The sequence below is a fragment of the Herpailurus yagouaroundi genome, unplaced genomic scaffold (assembly GCF_014898765.1).
Source record: "Herpailurus yagouaroundi ecotype Mexico unplaced genomic scaffold, PumYag 77, whole genome shotgun sequence".
Classification (NCBI taxonomy): Eukaryota; Metazoa; Chordata; class Mammalia; order Carnivora; family Felidae; genus Herpailurus; species Herpailurus yagouaroundi.
The window spans coordinates 76,780,727-76,792,457 of record NW_024412388.1 but is presented as its reverse complement, the minus strand read 5'-3'; the positions used below and the strand labels follow the sequence as shown (position 1 = coordinate 76,792,457).

Sequence of the window (11,731 nt, the reverse complement as noted above, 5' to 3'; positions counted from 1 at the left end):
AAAGAAAAGAAAAGAAAAGAAAAAGGAATTAAAAAGTTCTTCCTAAAAGCTTACCCAGTAATTTCTGCTTATTGGCTAGAACTGGCCCACATAACCAAACATTCCAGCAAGGGAGTCTGGGTGAATAAATAAATTCATTTTCTGGCTTGTATAGCAGAGGGCAACAGGAAAAAGGCTTTCAGTAAGCCAACCACCAGTGTCTGCCACAGAAGGAATAGTAGAGGAGAGGAAGTGCCCTAAAGTTACCCACTGAGATGGGAAGTTCTTAGAGTTACTCCCACAGATGAATGTCCCTTTCTAAGACAAGACTGTGTAAATAGCTCTTGGTTACTGCCCAATGTTCTATCTGAACAACTTGTGTATGATCAGGCAGAGAAAAGATGCCTTCTGAGAAAGTCTATGGGGAGAAAAGTACTATCTGAACTGGAGATGGTCCGACTGGAAAAAGTTTTGCATGCCTCTGCTTGGCTAACTGCTACCTGATTCTTCGTTCCAGTAAGTATAGCAATTCCTCCAGAAGCCCACCTTGATTTCTTATACTGAATGATATGCTTTTGCTATGCCCCCAGGTAACCTTGAAGTCATCTCTCATAACATCTCTCTCTCTCTCTCATTTGTAAGGCTGGTTTAATGTCTTCTTTTCCCACTAGACGTGGAAGTTCTAAGAGGATAGAATCCATATCTGTCATTTTCACTGATACTCCCCAAGCACTTAGCACAACATCTGGCATATGATAGATGCTCAGTAAATTTTTATTAAATGGAATTAAACTGATCTGGCTCTCCTACTGTGTTGTGCTCCTTTGTAAGTTGTCACATTTATAAGGACATAGTTATTTGTGTGATTATCTTTTTAAGTAAACTCTATCTCCAACTCATAACTGAGGGCTCGAACTCATAACCCTGAGATCAATGCTCTACCAACTGAGCCAGCCAGCCCCCCCATGTGATTATTTGTTTAAAATCTGTTTCCCCACTAACCTATTAGCCCTTTGAGAACAAGAAGTAAGTCAATTTGATTCACTGATGTATCTCCAGCCTCTTTCATATTGCCTGGTATATAGGTAGGGGTATATATATGTTCCATGAATACCTGTTGAATGAATGAATGAATGAATGAATGATTACTTTAGTAAAGATGTGCACCCTCTCTGACCCTCAGTTTCCTAATCTGTAATAACGACTTGCAAGTTATCATGATTAAGCACCTGGCATGTGTAGAACTCAAAAATATTAATTCCTTTCCTCCCCATTGTGACCACAGACTGAATCTCCAGGGTTTGCCATAAGGATGAAAGAAAAGAGAACAGGGAATTCAAGGAATTTATCTGGGATTTGGAACAAGGAACTTTAATCTGTGACAGGAGGAAGGGGGTGTGACAGTCTGCTAGGGCTGTCTACCATGGACTGGGTTGGCTTCAAGACAGAAATTTATTCCCTTACAGTTCTAGAGGCTAGAAGTCTAAGATCAAGGTGTCAGCAGCACTGATTTCGTTTGAGGCTTCTCTCCTTGGCTTGTAGATGGCTAAAAGTCTTCTCTCTGTGTCTTCACATGGTCTTCTCTCTGTGCACGTCTGTGTCCTAACCCCCCCTTCTTATAAGGACACCAGTCACATGGGATTAAGGTCCATCCCTGTGACCTCATTTAACCCAAATTACCACTTCAAAGACCCTACCTACATATAACAGTCCCATTCAGAGGTACTAGGGTTGGGGCTTCAACATATGAATTTGGGGAGGACACAATTCAGCCCATAACAGGGAGCACTGGAAAATCTGTTGCTACTTCTCTCTCATTTCTAAAAATAGCTCATACACAATCCTCCAGTGGTGGTAAATAAGCTTTAAAATGCAGGCAACCTTCACCGTACTATGAATCGCTTCATTAAGTGGAATGCTCTCCAACTAACCGTGTGCAATCAGTGACACAGGTGGGAGATGAGGTTCCAAGAATGAGAAATAAGTAAATTGGCTCACAGGTTGCTACTGGGAAGGGCAGAGGTAGGTAGCCCAAGGGATAATAATAAATAGAACTTATTAGACATTTACTATGTGTCATGCTAAGAATGAATGACATTAGTCCTCCTATTTATTCCTAACATTAACTCGATGCAGCGGAGGAAGCTGAAACACAGAGTGATCGGGTCAGAGCAGAGATCTAAATCAAAGTTTGTCTGAGGCCAGAGCCCACGGTGCTGCTGTCTGGGGACAGTTTTCAACATGAGGACATAGACAGCACAAGAACAGGAGTGTCAAAAAGAGGTACGAGGGCCGGAAAAAACAAACTTCTGCTCTACGATTTTCCAAAAATAAAAATTATAATTGTGTGCATTAATTTCGACATGCATGCTGGAGGCTGCCGTGCAAGGAATAGAGCTGCCAAATGCCCTGGGATGTACCACCCCACCCCAACACAGTAGCCCCGCTGTGTGGGTGCAACTCTTATCTACGCAGGAAGGGCTGGACTCAGCCCTGGGTGTTCCCCATTCTGGACAGCCTGTGGAAACAGATCCTGTCCTTAAACTCCGCCATGACTCAGGGCTTTCTCTAGGGCATGGTTCTCCACCCCGCCAGACCTAATACTCCTTTCTTACAACAGATATTTTGTAACACTTCCTTTGCCATCATGGAATTAAATCCTTAGACAATAGAACCTACCCACACATAATTTCAGGGAAAAAAAAAATAACACTACCTCGGGTGACCAACAGTCCTGGTTTACCTGGGACTGGAGAACTTTCAGGGACAGTGGATTTTCAGCACTAATTCTTTATTATAATACATGGAAGAAATAAAGTAATTTAAAATGACATGTATTAGAAGCCTTTGCTTGGGGCACATTGCATTAGAATACCCACTGAAGTAGTCAGTTGACTTATCATGAATAAGTTAAGAAATAAGAATGCATTTTATGCCTCTCTGCTAACAAAAAAGTTGGATTTTAAGTCTTAGAAAGGTTTAATTTTAACTTAATGGCAAGAAGCATCAGGTCTCCTGTGTTACATATTTGCACATGACAGTGACAAATGCAGGCTGATACAGTTGTGTCATTCTGGTGACTCAAATGCCATGACCAGCACTGCAGCAGGTAGTGTGATTTTCTGCAATGGTGAACATTTCTTGATAAAGTTCCGAATAAAATAAGTATGATCTTCCCTTCATTTAGTTGGTGACTGAATTCCTAAACACTTGTCTGACGCCGATCAGTTCTCCAAATGACACCTGGTTATCCTGCAACTCTGACACTGACTGAAGTTAGCACAGACCTCACAGGTTAAGGGCTCAGTCCCACAACACCCCCCCCCCCCCGCCACCCTGAGATGCCAGTCACAAGCTGTAGGTCCCCAGGTTACCTGTACTTCTGTCTGAGTTGACAGCAAATCAGAGGTGCACCAGGAACCCCCTCCTTGGATTAGATCATTTTCCAGAACAGCTCACAGAACTCAGAGAAACACTTACTTATGTTTACTAGTTTATTATATAATGAAGGACATGATAAAGCATATCAATGAATAGCCAGTTGAAGAGATACACAAGGTAATGTATGTGGGAAAGGGTGTGGAGTTTCAGTGTCTTCTCATGGCACACCACTCCACATGGCGCCTCCATGGGTTCACCTGGAAGCTCCCCAAACCTTGTACTTCTGGAATTTTTATGGAGGCATCATCACATAGGCATGATCAATCATTAACTCAGTCTCTAGGCCCTCTTCCTTTACCAGAAGACAAGGAATGTAGCTGCAAGTTCCAAGCTCCTAGTCATGTGTGATCAGCCCCCATCCTAAAGCTATCCAGGAACCCACCAAGAGTCACCTCATTAGAACAAAAGACACTCCTATCACCTAAGAAATCCCACGGAATTTGGGAGTTCTGTGTGAGAAACCAAGGTCAAAGACCAAATATTAGAACAAAAGATGTTCCTAGTGCTTTTCCCAGTTAAGAGATTGCCTTGATTTGTTGGTATATTTGAGAATCAGGTGTAAAGAGGGACAATTCTTTGTTGTGTGAGACGTCTTACTTATTGAAACAGGTGTCTTCCTCCCCGGTCACCGCCTACTAAATGCTAGCTAAATTCAAGAGCCCAGTCTTGAATTTTCAAATAGCCCCAATTGAGATCCACTTCTCTAGGGTGCCATCATGGAGGTGAGGAAACCCCTGGTGCCAACAGAACTAAGGATTCACCTAGACTGGAGATAACAGCTACCTTGTGGGGTATTGTGATGAATTAAAATGAGATACTATGGAAATGCATAGCACAGTGCCTGGGCCATAGTAACCACTCAATGAATGGTAATCATCCCAGCTTTACTCTATTTCTTAAACATCCCAAACTTACTCCAGTCTGAGAGCCTTAGAATTTTTACTCCCTCTACTTGAAGTATTCTTTCCCAGTCCGGCTCCTAATCATTTACATCTTAGCTCAGAAGGTCATTTATCAGAGAACTTTTCATAGCCATCTATCTAAAGTAACAAACTTAAAAAATAAATAAATAAATAAATAAATAAATAAATAAATAAATAAATAAAGTAACAAACTTTATCCCTTCCTATACCCGATCACATTACCTTGTTTATTTCATTCACAGCAATGGTCACAATCTGAAATTACCAGGTTGACTTGTCTACTTGTTTATTGTCTCTTTCTTCCCAGGCACCTTGTCTGTCTCACTCACTGTTCGTCACCAGCCTCTAGAAGAGAACCAGGCACTGAGTAAGGTCCTCAGTAAACACTGACTCAATGAGTGACTAGTGTGATTGTTAAACCAATGCATATGTGGCTTCAACTTAAAACTGATCTAGTTTATATGGACCTTAGAACTAGAAGGTCAACCATGAGATATTCCAGTCCAGCCTCTGGCATCTCCCCTTGCTACAGCTAAGGCAGGGAAAGGAGAACCTTTCATAGCATGGACAAGTTAAGACCAGCTGAGTCAGTTAAGCGTCTGACTTCAGCTTAGGTCATGATCTCATGGTTTATGAGTTCAAGCCCTGAATCAGGCTCTGTGCTTGTAGCACAGAGCCTGCTTCAGATCTTCTGTCACCCTCTCTCTTTGCCCCTCCCCTGTGCAAGTACATGCTCTTTCAAAAATAAATAAACATTAAAAAAAAAAAAAGATGTGGGAGTAAATAACTCCTCACATACTTAGCCTCGAATACCAGGAACCTATGTCTTTTCATTCCCCAGAGGGACCTGAACAATTAATTTTTGAAGCAGTGAAACAGGAGGAGAGCTGGAGCCAAAGGCCAAGAAGTTGGTTACCTAGTCCATGGCAGTCCAAAGAAGTGTTATTAAAAAGGTTAAAAAGGAAAATGCAGAGGCCAAAAATGCCCATCTGGAGGACCAGCCAAGTACCCATGCCTTCCTTGAAGCTAGAAGCTATGGAGGCTGTGTTTGTCTACCACGGGCATTGAGAAGCCCCTAGAGAATTCAAGTTTATAAATAAATAGACACTGGGCACTTTCTACGTGCAAATCAAAGAATGGGAATTAAATGACCATTTCCAGGGGTGCCTGGTTGGCTTACTCAGATAAGCGTCCGACTTTGGCTCATGTCATGGTCTCTTGGTTCATGAGTTCAAGCCCCGCATCGGGCTCTGTGCTGACAGCTCAGAGCCTGGAGCCTGCTTCGGATTCTGTGTCTCCCTCTCTCTCTGCCCCTCCCCCACTTGCACTGTGTGTGCCTCTCTCAAGAATAAATAAACATTAAAAAAAATTTTGAGAAATGCCCATTTCCAGCTGCTCTTGTTCCTGAACTTTTCTCCGAGGAGATCGGAGGGTCCTGTTTTCTCATGATGATTGGATCTCTGGATTTTTGTAGACTCTGGGCGACCAAAGGCCTAATTCTTGAGAGAAAAGCCCAAAGAGGCTGCAGCATGTCTTAACCCAACTTTGTTTTTATCTTTCCCCCATAAGGATTTAGATGCAGGGAATATCATTGTGGGAACAGACACTGGAAACAGCAAGAGGTTTGGAGTCAGGTGGACACAGGCTTGAAATCCACCCACCAATGATTACTAACTAAGACCTTAGATGATTTACATAACTTGCCTGTGCTTCAGTTTCCTGTTTTTAAAATAAAGTCAATAATACTTTTGCTACAGGGTTCCTATATGGACAAAGTAAAATTGCAATATGCATAAAATGTTTGGTATACCTTTGGGGGGCTGCATGTCGAGTATTTATTTCCTCACCACTAAGGGGGAGGGGGACAATGACCTCAAACTGGGGGAGCATGATGAGGATTTGTGTAGAAAATAGAAAAGCAGAGACAAGAAGGAGGAGGCAAAAGTGACTAACGCAGGAAGAGGTCACAGCTGAGTTATCATGTAGGCTAAAATTACTTTAGTTCATAATCGGTAATAGGAGGCCCCAGTACACTTCAGTGATTCTGCTTAGGTTTTAGCTTCAGAAAACCTGGCTTCTTGTCCCAGCTCTGCTGCTTGCCAGGGAGCTGGGACAAGCCATGTCACTTCTCAGGCTCCTTACAGGTAAAATGGGGTTATTAATACCTGGCTTATTGTGAAAATATACTGAGACACAGGATGGAAGGCACCTGACTCCCAGCAAGACTCATACTCTTAGTGGCTCTCCTTAACCAGTGAAGAGCTGCTGAGCCAGCACCTGACGGTACAAGAACAATGAACGTGAGCTTCACTTACTTACTAGCATTTCAGCAGGCATAGTCTAGATTATGCTGTGGTTACAAGTAACCCTAAAATTTCAGTGACTTAACTATGAAGATTTCTTTTTTTTTTTCCTTTAGTTTTTAAGTAGGCTCCCAACATGGGGCTTGAACTCATGATCCTGAGATCAAGAGTCACATGCTCTACAGACTGAGCCAGCAGGCACCCTGAAGATCTGTTTCTGATTCACCCTGCTTTCTAGCATGGTCAGCTGGGGGCTCTATGCCACACCACTGTCATCCTCACTCCAGGCCCCAGGTTGACAGAGCAGCCACTAGCAGGAACAGTGCTGGTTGCCATGACAAGGAAAAGATAAGACGGTGAAGCATCCTGACTTTCAAAGCTTCCACTCACATTTCACTGGCCAAAGCAAGGCACATACCTTCGAGTGGGTGAGAAAGTACAACCCACCATATGTCAGGAAGGAAAGAGAATGAAAATATTTGTGAGCAGCCTTAATGACTACTGTAGTTAGGGAGCAGAGACCTCAGAGCGATTTAATTATCTCTTTTCCCAGAGAAAGACTTGCCATGGATTAGCTTGTTGAGAACTGGCACGTTACCAAGGATATGTTTCTCTTTTCTTGATGAAAATAAATTATTAGCAAATAATCTTGCTGAGCTGTTGCACTTTTTGCAATATTTTTGTGTTGCTATGCCCACCGCTGGGTTTCAGTACACTAAATTAATTTCTGTAGGCTTCTTTATTGTAGTCGAGAAGATCTTCCTTTCTCCCGTGTCATAAATGTGGACCTCCTTTATATGCTGCCTGATCACATTTTGAAACCCCAATTTCTGATGGCATCAGACGCATTGAACATTCTATCAAAAACCATGGATTTGAAATGGCCTGTGTTTGTATGTGTGTTTCCCACTAGAAGTTGGTTCTCTCGACCCAGAAATGCGGGAAAATAATGCTTCCTTCTCACTTCGTAAAATGCACGTGTTTTCCAGATCCTTCTTTTGTAGGAAGCCTTCTTAAAACTCAGGAGGTGTGTTGGTTATCTACTGCTGCATAACAAATTAGCCCAATACTTAGTGGGGTAAAAGAACAATAAACATTCGTATTTCCACAATTTCTGTGGGTCATAAATTCCAGCAGAGCTGGAAGTTTTGAGTCAAAGCCTGCTGTGAAGTTGCAGTTAAGATACCAGCCAGGGCTGCAGTCACCTGAAGACTTCTCAGAGGCTAAAGGTCTGCTTCCGAGACACAGCCAAAGAGCCACTTCCAAGTGACCTTCCAAGAATCACTCACATGGCTGAGAAGTAAGTGTTCTCTGTTGACAGGAGGTCTCATTCCTCCCTACACGCAGCCTCTCCACAGAATTGTTTGGGGTCCTTTTCCCCTGTGCAAGTGAGCCGAGAGAGGCAAAGACAGAGGCTGCAATGTTTTTCATGACTGAAACTCAGAGTCACACACTGTCACTTCCACAGCGTTCTAGCACACATTCAGCATAGGATACCACAGGAGGGCATTATACATGGTGTGAATACCAGGAGGCAAGGATTATTGGAGGCTGGCTTTCACAGGAAGTAATGCAAGAATTCTTTCAACTGACTCGAAGTCCATTCCAAATATAAAAAATAAAAACTACAAGATAAATTCTGTGAAGGCAAAGACTTTTTTCTTCTGTTTGTTGTGCTTACCTTTGGACATGACCTAACATAATCGATTCTCAATAAATATTGGTGTAATGAATAGATAAGATGAAAAATCAGGAAAGCTTTTTTTGAAAAGCTCTCAATAAAACATTATAAGTACTATGTATTTTTAAGTTCCAAGTAGATACCAAATAAACATTGAGAATATAAGACAAAGTCCACTCCAAGTTGGTCCAAACTCATCAACTTTTAGTAGTAGCAGGATTTCATCAGGAAGGCAATGTAGCACAGTTTGTAGATTCTGGGTTAAAATCAGGAGAACTCAGCGATGCCTGGGTGGCTCCGTTGGTCAAGCCTCCAACTTCAGCTCAGGTCATGATCTCACGATTCGTGGGTTTGAGCCCCACGTTGGGCTCTGTGTTGACAGCTCAGAGCCTGGAGCCTGCTTCGGATTCTGTGTCTCCCTCTCTCTCTGCCCCTCCCCTGCTCATGCTCTGTCTCTCTCTGTCTCTCAAAAATAAATAAATGTTAAAAATAAAAATTTAAAGAAATCAGGAGAACTCAGATGAGAACAAGCCATTTAACGTCTCTGGGCCTCAATCCCCCTACCTACAACAGTAGAGGTTTGGACTACATGATATCAAAGGTACTTCCAGCAAGAACATTCTAACATTATTTGAATGTCACCATACATTTGAAACTAAGCTTATGAGAAAATATTTCTGATCAACTTTATTGATGAGACAGTTCTTCCATATGTGCTAGGTTTGAGGCTAATATGTGTACATAGGTCTGGGTTTGTTTAAGGTTTGCAGGGTGAATTATTAAGTCTATTTGTATAAAAATTCTAGAATTTCTTTCTGGGAAAGAATTTACTTTAATGGAAATGAGAGTTTCGTTCAAAAACAATTTCTTAAAAATTAGATGTATGGGGCATGTGGGTGGCTCAGTCGGTTAAGTGTCCAACTCTTGCTTTCAGCTCAGGTCATGATCTCACAGCTTGTGGGTTTGAGCCCAGCATCGGGCTCTGTGCTGATAGAGCAGAGCCTGCTTGGGATTCTTTATGTCTCCCTCTCTCTCTGTTCCTCCCCCACTTGTGCTCTCTCTCTCTCTCTCTCAAAATAAAAAAAAAAATAGACTTAAAAAAAATTGGGACAGGTGATTGTAGAAACAGCCCCATGTCTACCTATCGAATTATCTAATTTCATAGCACCCATTTGCTCATGTCTGCTACCCAAGAGATGGGCTGAAAATAAAATGGGTGCATTAAAATTTGGGGCACCTGGGTGGCTCAGTCAGTTAGGTGCCCGACTCTTGATTTCAGCTCTGGTTAAGATCTCGTAGTTCGTGAGTCCACACTGACAGTGCAGAGTCTGATTGGGATTCTCTCTCTCTCTTCCTCTCTCTCTCTCTCAAAGTAAATAAATAAACTTGAAACAATTTAAAAAACAACAACAAAAAAAAACAATGGATGCTTTAAACGCTGCAGCAGTTTCTTCACACGTCACCTAGAGCTGAACACAGTACTTCCAAGCGTGCTCTGACCAGAAAGGAAGAGAATGCAAACATTCCCTTATCTGGGGCTTCAGAATGTTAGAATTTTATTCAGGGGGTGTGCATTTCTGAACTCTTGATTCACAGTGAGTTGGCAATAATGAAAACTTCACCTGGACTTTTATTAAACCACATCTTCCCCTGGACTTTGTATTAAACATTCTCTTGTTGGAACCACCCCGTTGTTCTTAGTCTAGGTGTCCTCGGATCCTGCTTTATGCCACATATGCATCGGTGGTGTTTTGGTTAACATCCCCAAATTCCTCCTTCCCCTCCCTTCCATTCCATCTCCTGCTGGATCAACCATGAGCCACAGGAGCCCACTGGCCTAGTTCACACAAATCAGCCTCCACGGAGAGCCGGGTGGACGGTGGAGACTGGATCTGGAGGAACAAGGGCAAAATATTCAGCACAGGTGGTCTTTTCTGGGTCATTAATGAAAATGTGGGACATTCAGGACCATGAATGGAAGTCTTCTGCATAGCCGCTAGAAATTTTTCATTTGATAGTCATCTATTACACACAGACTCTCTGGTATAATAGAACAAGGAATATTCTTTTTTGTATATGTTAAAATTTTCATTTTAAGTAGACTCCACACCCAACGTGGGGCTTGAACTCACGACCCAGAGATCAAGAGTCACATGCTCCACCCACTGTGCCAGCCAGGTGCCCCTGACAAGGAACATTCTTAACATACTAATACCTCCTTCTAGTACTGTTCTTTTTTTTTTCTTTAGTTTTATTAAGATATAATTCACATCATACAATTCACCCATTTAGTGTATAAATCGATGGATTTTGGTATATTCACAGTTACGCAACCATCACAACAATCGGTTTTAGAACATTTTCATCTCCTCAAAAGAAACTCCATATCCATTCACCCTTCATTCCTCCTCAAACACCCCGAGCCCCTGGCAACCACTAATCTACTTTCTGTCTCTACAGATTTTGCCTATTCTGGAGATTTCACATAAATAGAATTATACAAAATATGGTCTTTTTGTGTTTGGCTTCCTTCACTAAGCATAATGTTCTCAAGGCTCATGCACATTACAGTGTATACCAGTGCTTCCTTTATTTTTATTTTAATATTTATTTATTTTTGAGAGAGAGAGAGTGCAAGTGAGCAGGGGCAGAGAGAGAGAGAGGGGAGAAGGGGACGGACGGAGGATCCAAAGCGGGCTCTGCTCTGACAGCAGAGAGCCCACTTCAGGGCTCAAACTCACGAACTATGAGATCATGACCTCAGCTGAAGTTGGACACTTAACTGAGCCACCCAGGCGCCCCCATTTCATTTTATTGCCAAGTGATACTTCACTGTATAGATAGACCACATTTTCTTTACCCACCAGTTGATGGACATTTGGGTTGTTTGGGGCTTTTTGGCTGTGCTGTATAATACAGCTATGAATGTCCGTGTGCAAGTTTTTGTGTGCACACAATTTTCATTTTTCTCGGGTATATGCTCAGAAGAAGAATTGCTCTACTCACACAGGCCATATGGTAACTCTATGTTTAACCTTGTCAGGAACTGCCAGACTGTTTTCCAAGGGGGGCTTACCATTTTACATTTCTACAAGCAGTGGGCGGTGTTTCCATTTCTGCACTCCCTTGCCAACACTTGGCACTTGTCATTTTCGTGACAGCCATAGGGTAAGTGAAGTAGTGTCTCCTTGTACTTGTGGTTTGCATTTCTCTGATTGGTAAAGATGCCAAGCATTTCCATGTGCTCATGTGCCACGGGCATGTCCTCTTTAAAGAAATGTCCATTCATGGGGCGCCTGGGTGGCGCAGTCGGTTAAGCGTCCGACTTCAGCCAGGTCACGATCTCGCGGTCCGTGAGTTCGAGCCCCGCGTCAGGCTCTGGGCTGATGGCTCAGAGCCTGGAT

General features: G+C 42.6%; 1 long non-coding RNA gene across 1 annotated transcript in view; it reads left to right on the top strand.

Moving 5' to 3' along the window:
• The first annotated feature begins 309 nt into the window (after positions 1 to 309).
• The window catches only part of LOC121018596 (uncharacterized), a 14,115-nt gene continuing 2,693 nt past the window's right edge, over positions 310 to 11,731 (top strand). The window contains exon 1 of the long non-coding RNA XR_005785245.1: positions 310 to 495. This is a non-coding gene — a long non-coding RNA (uncharacterized LOC121018596). The remainder of the gene's footprint in view (positions 496 to 11,731) is intronic.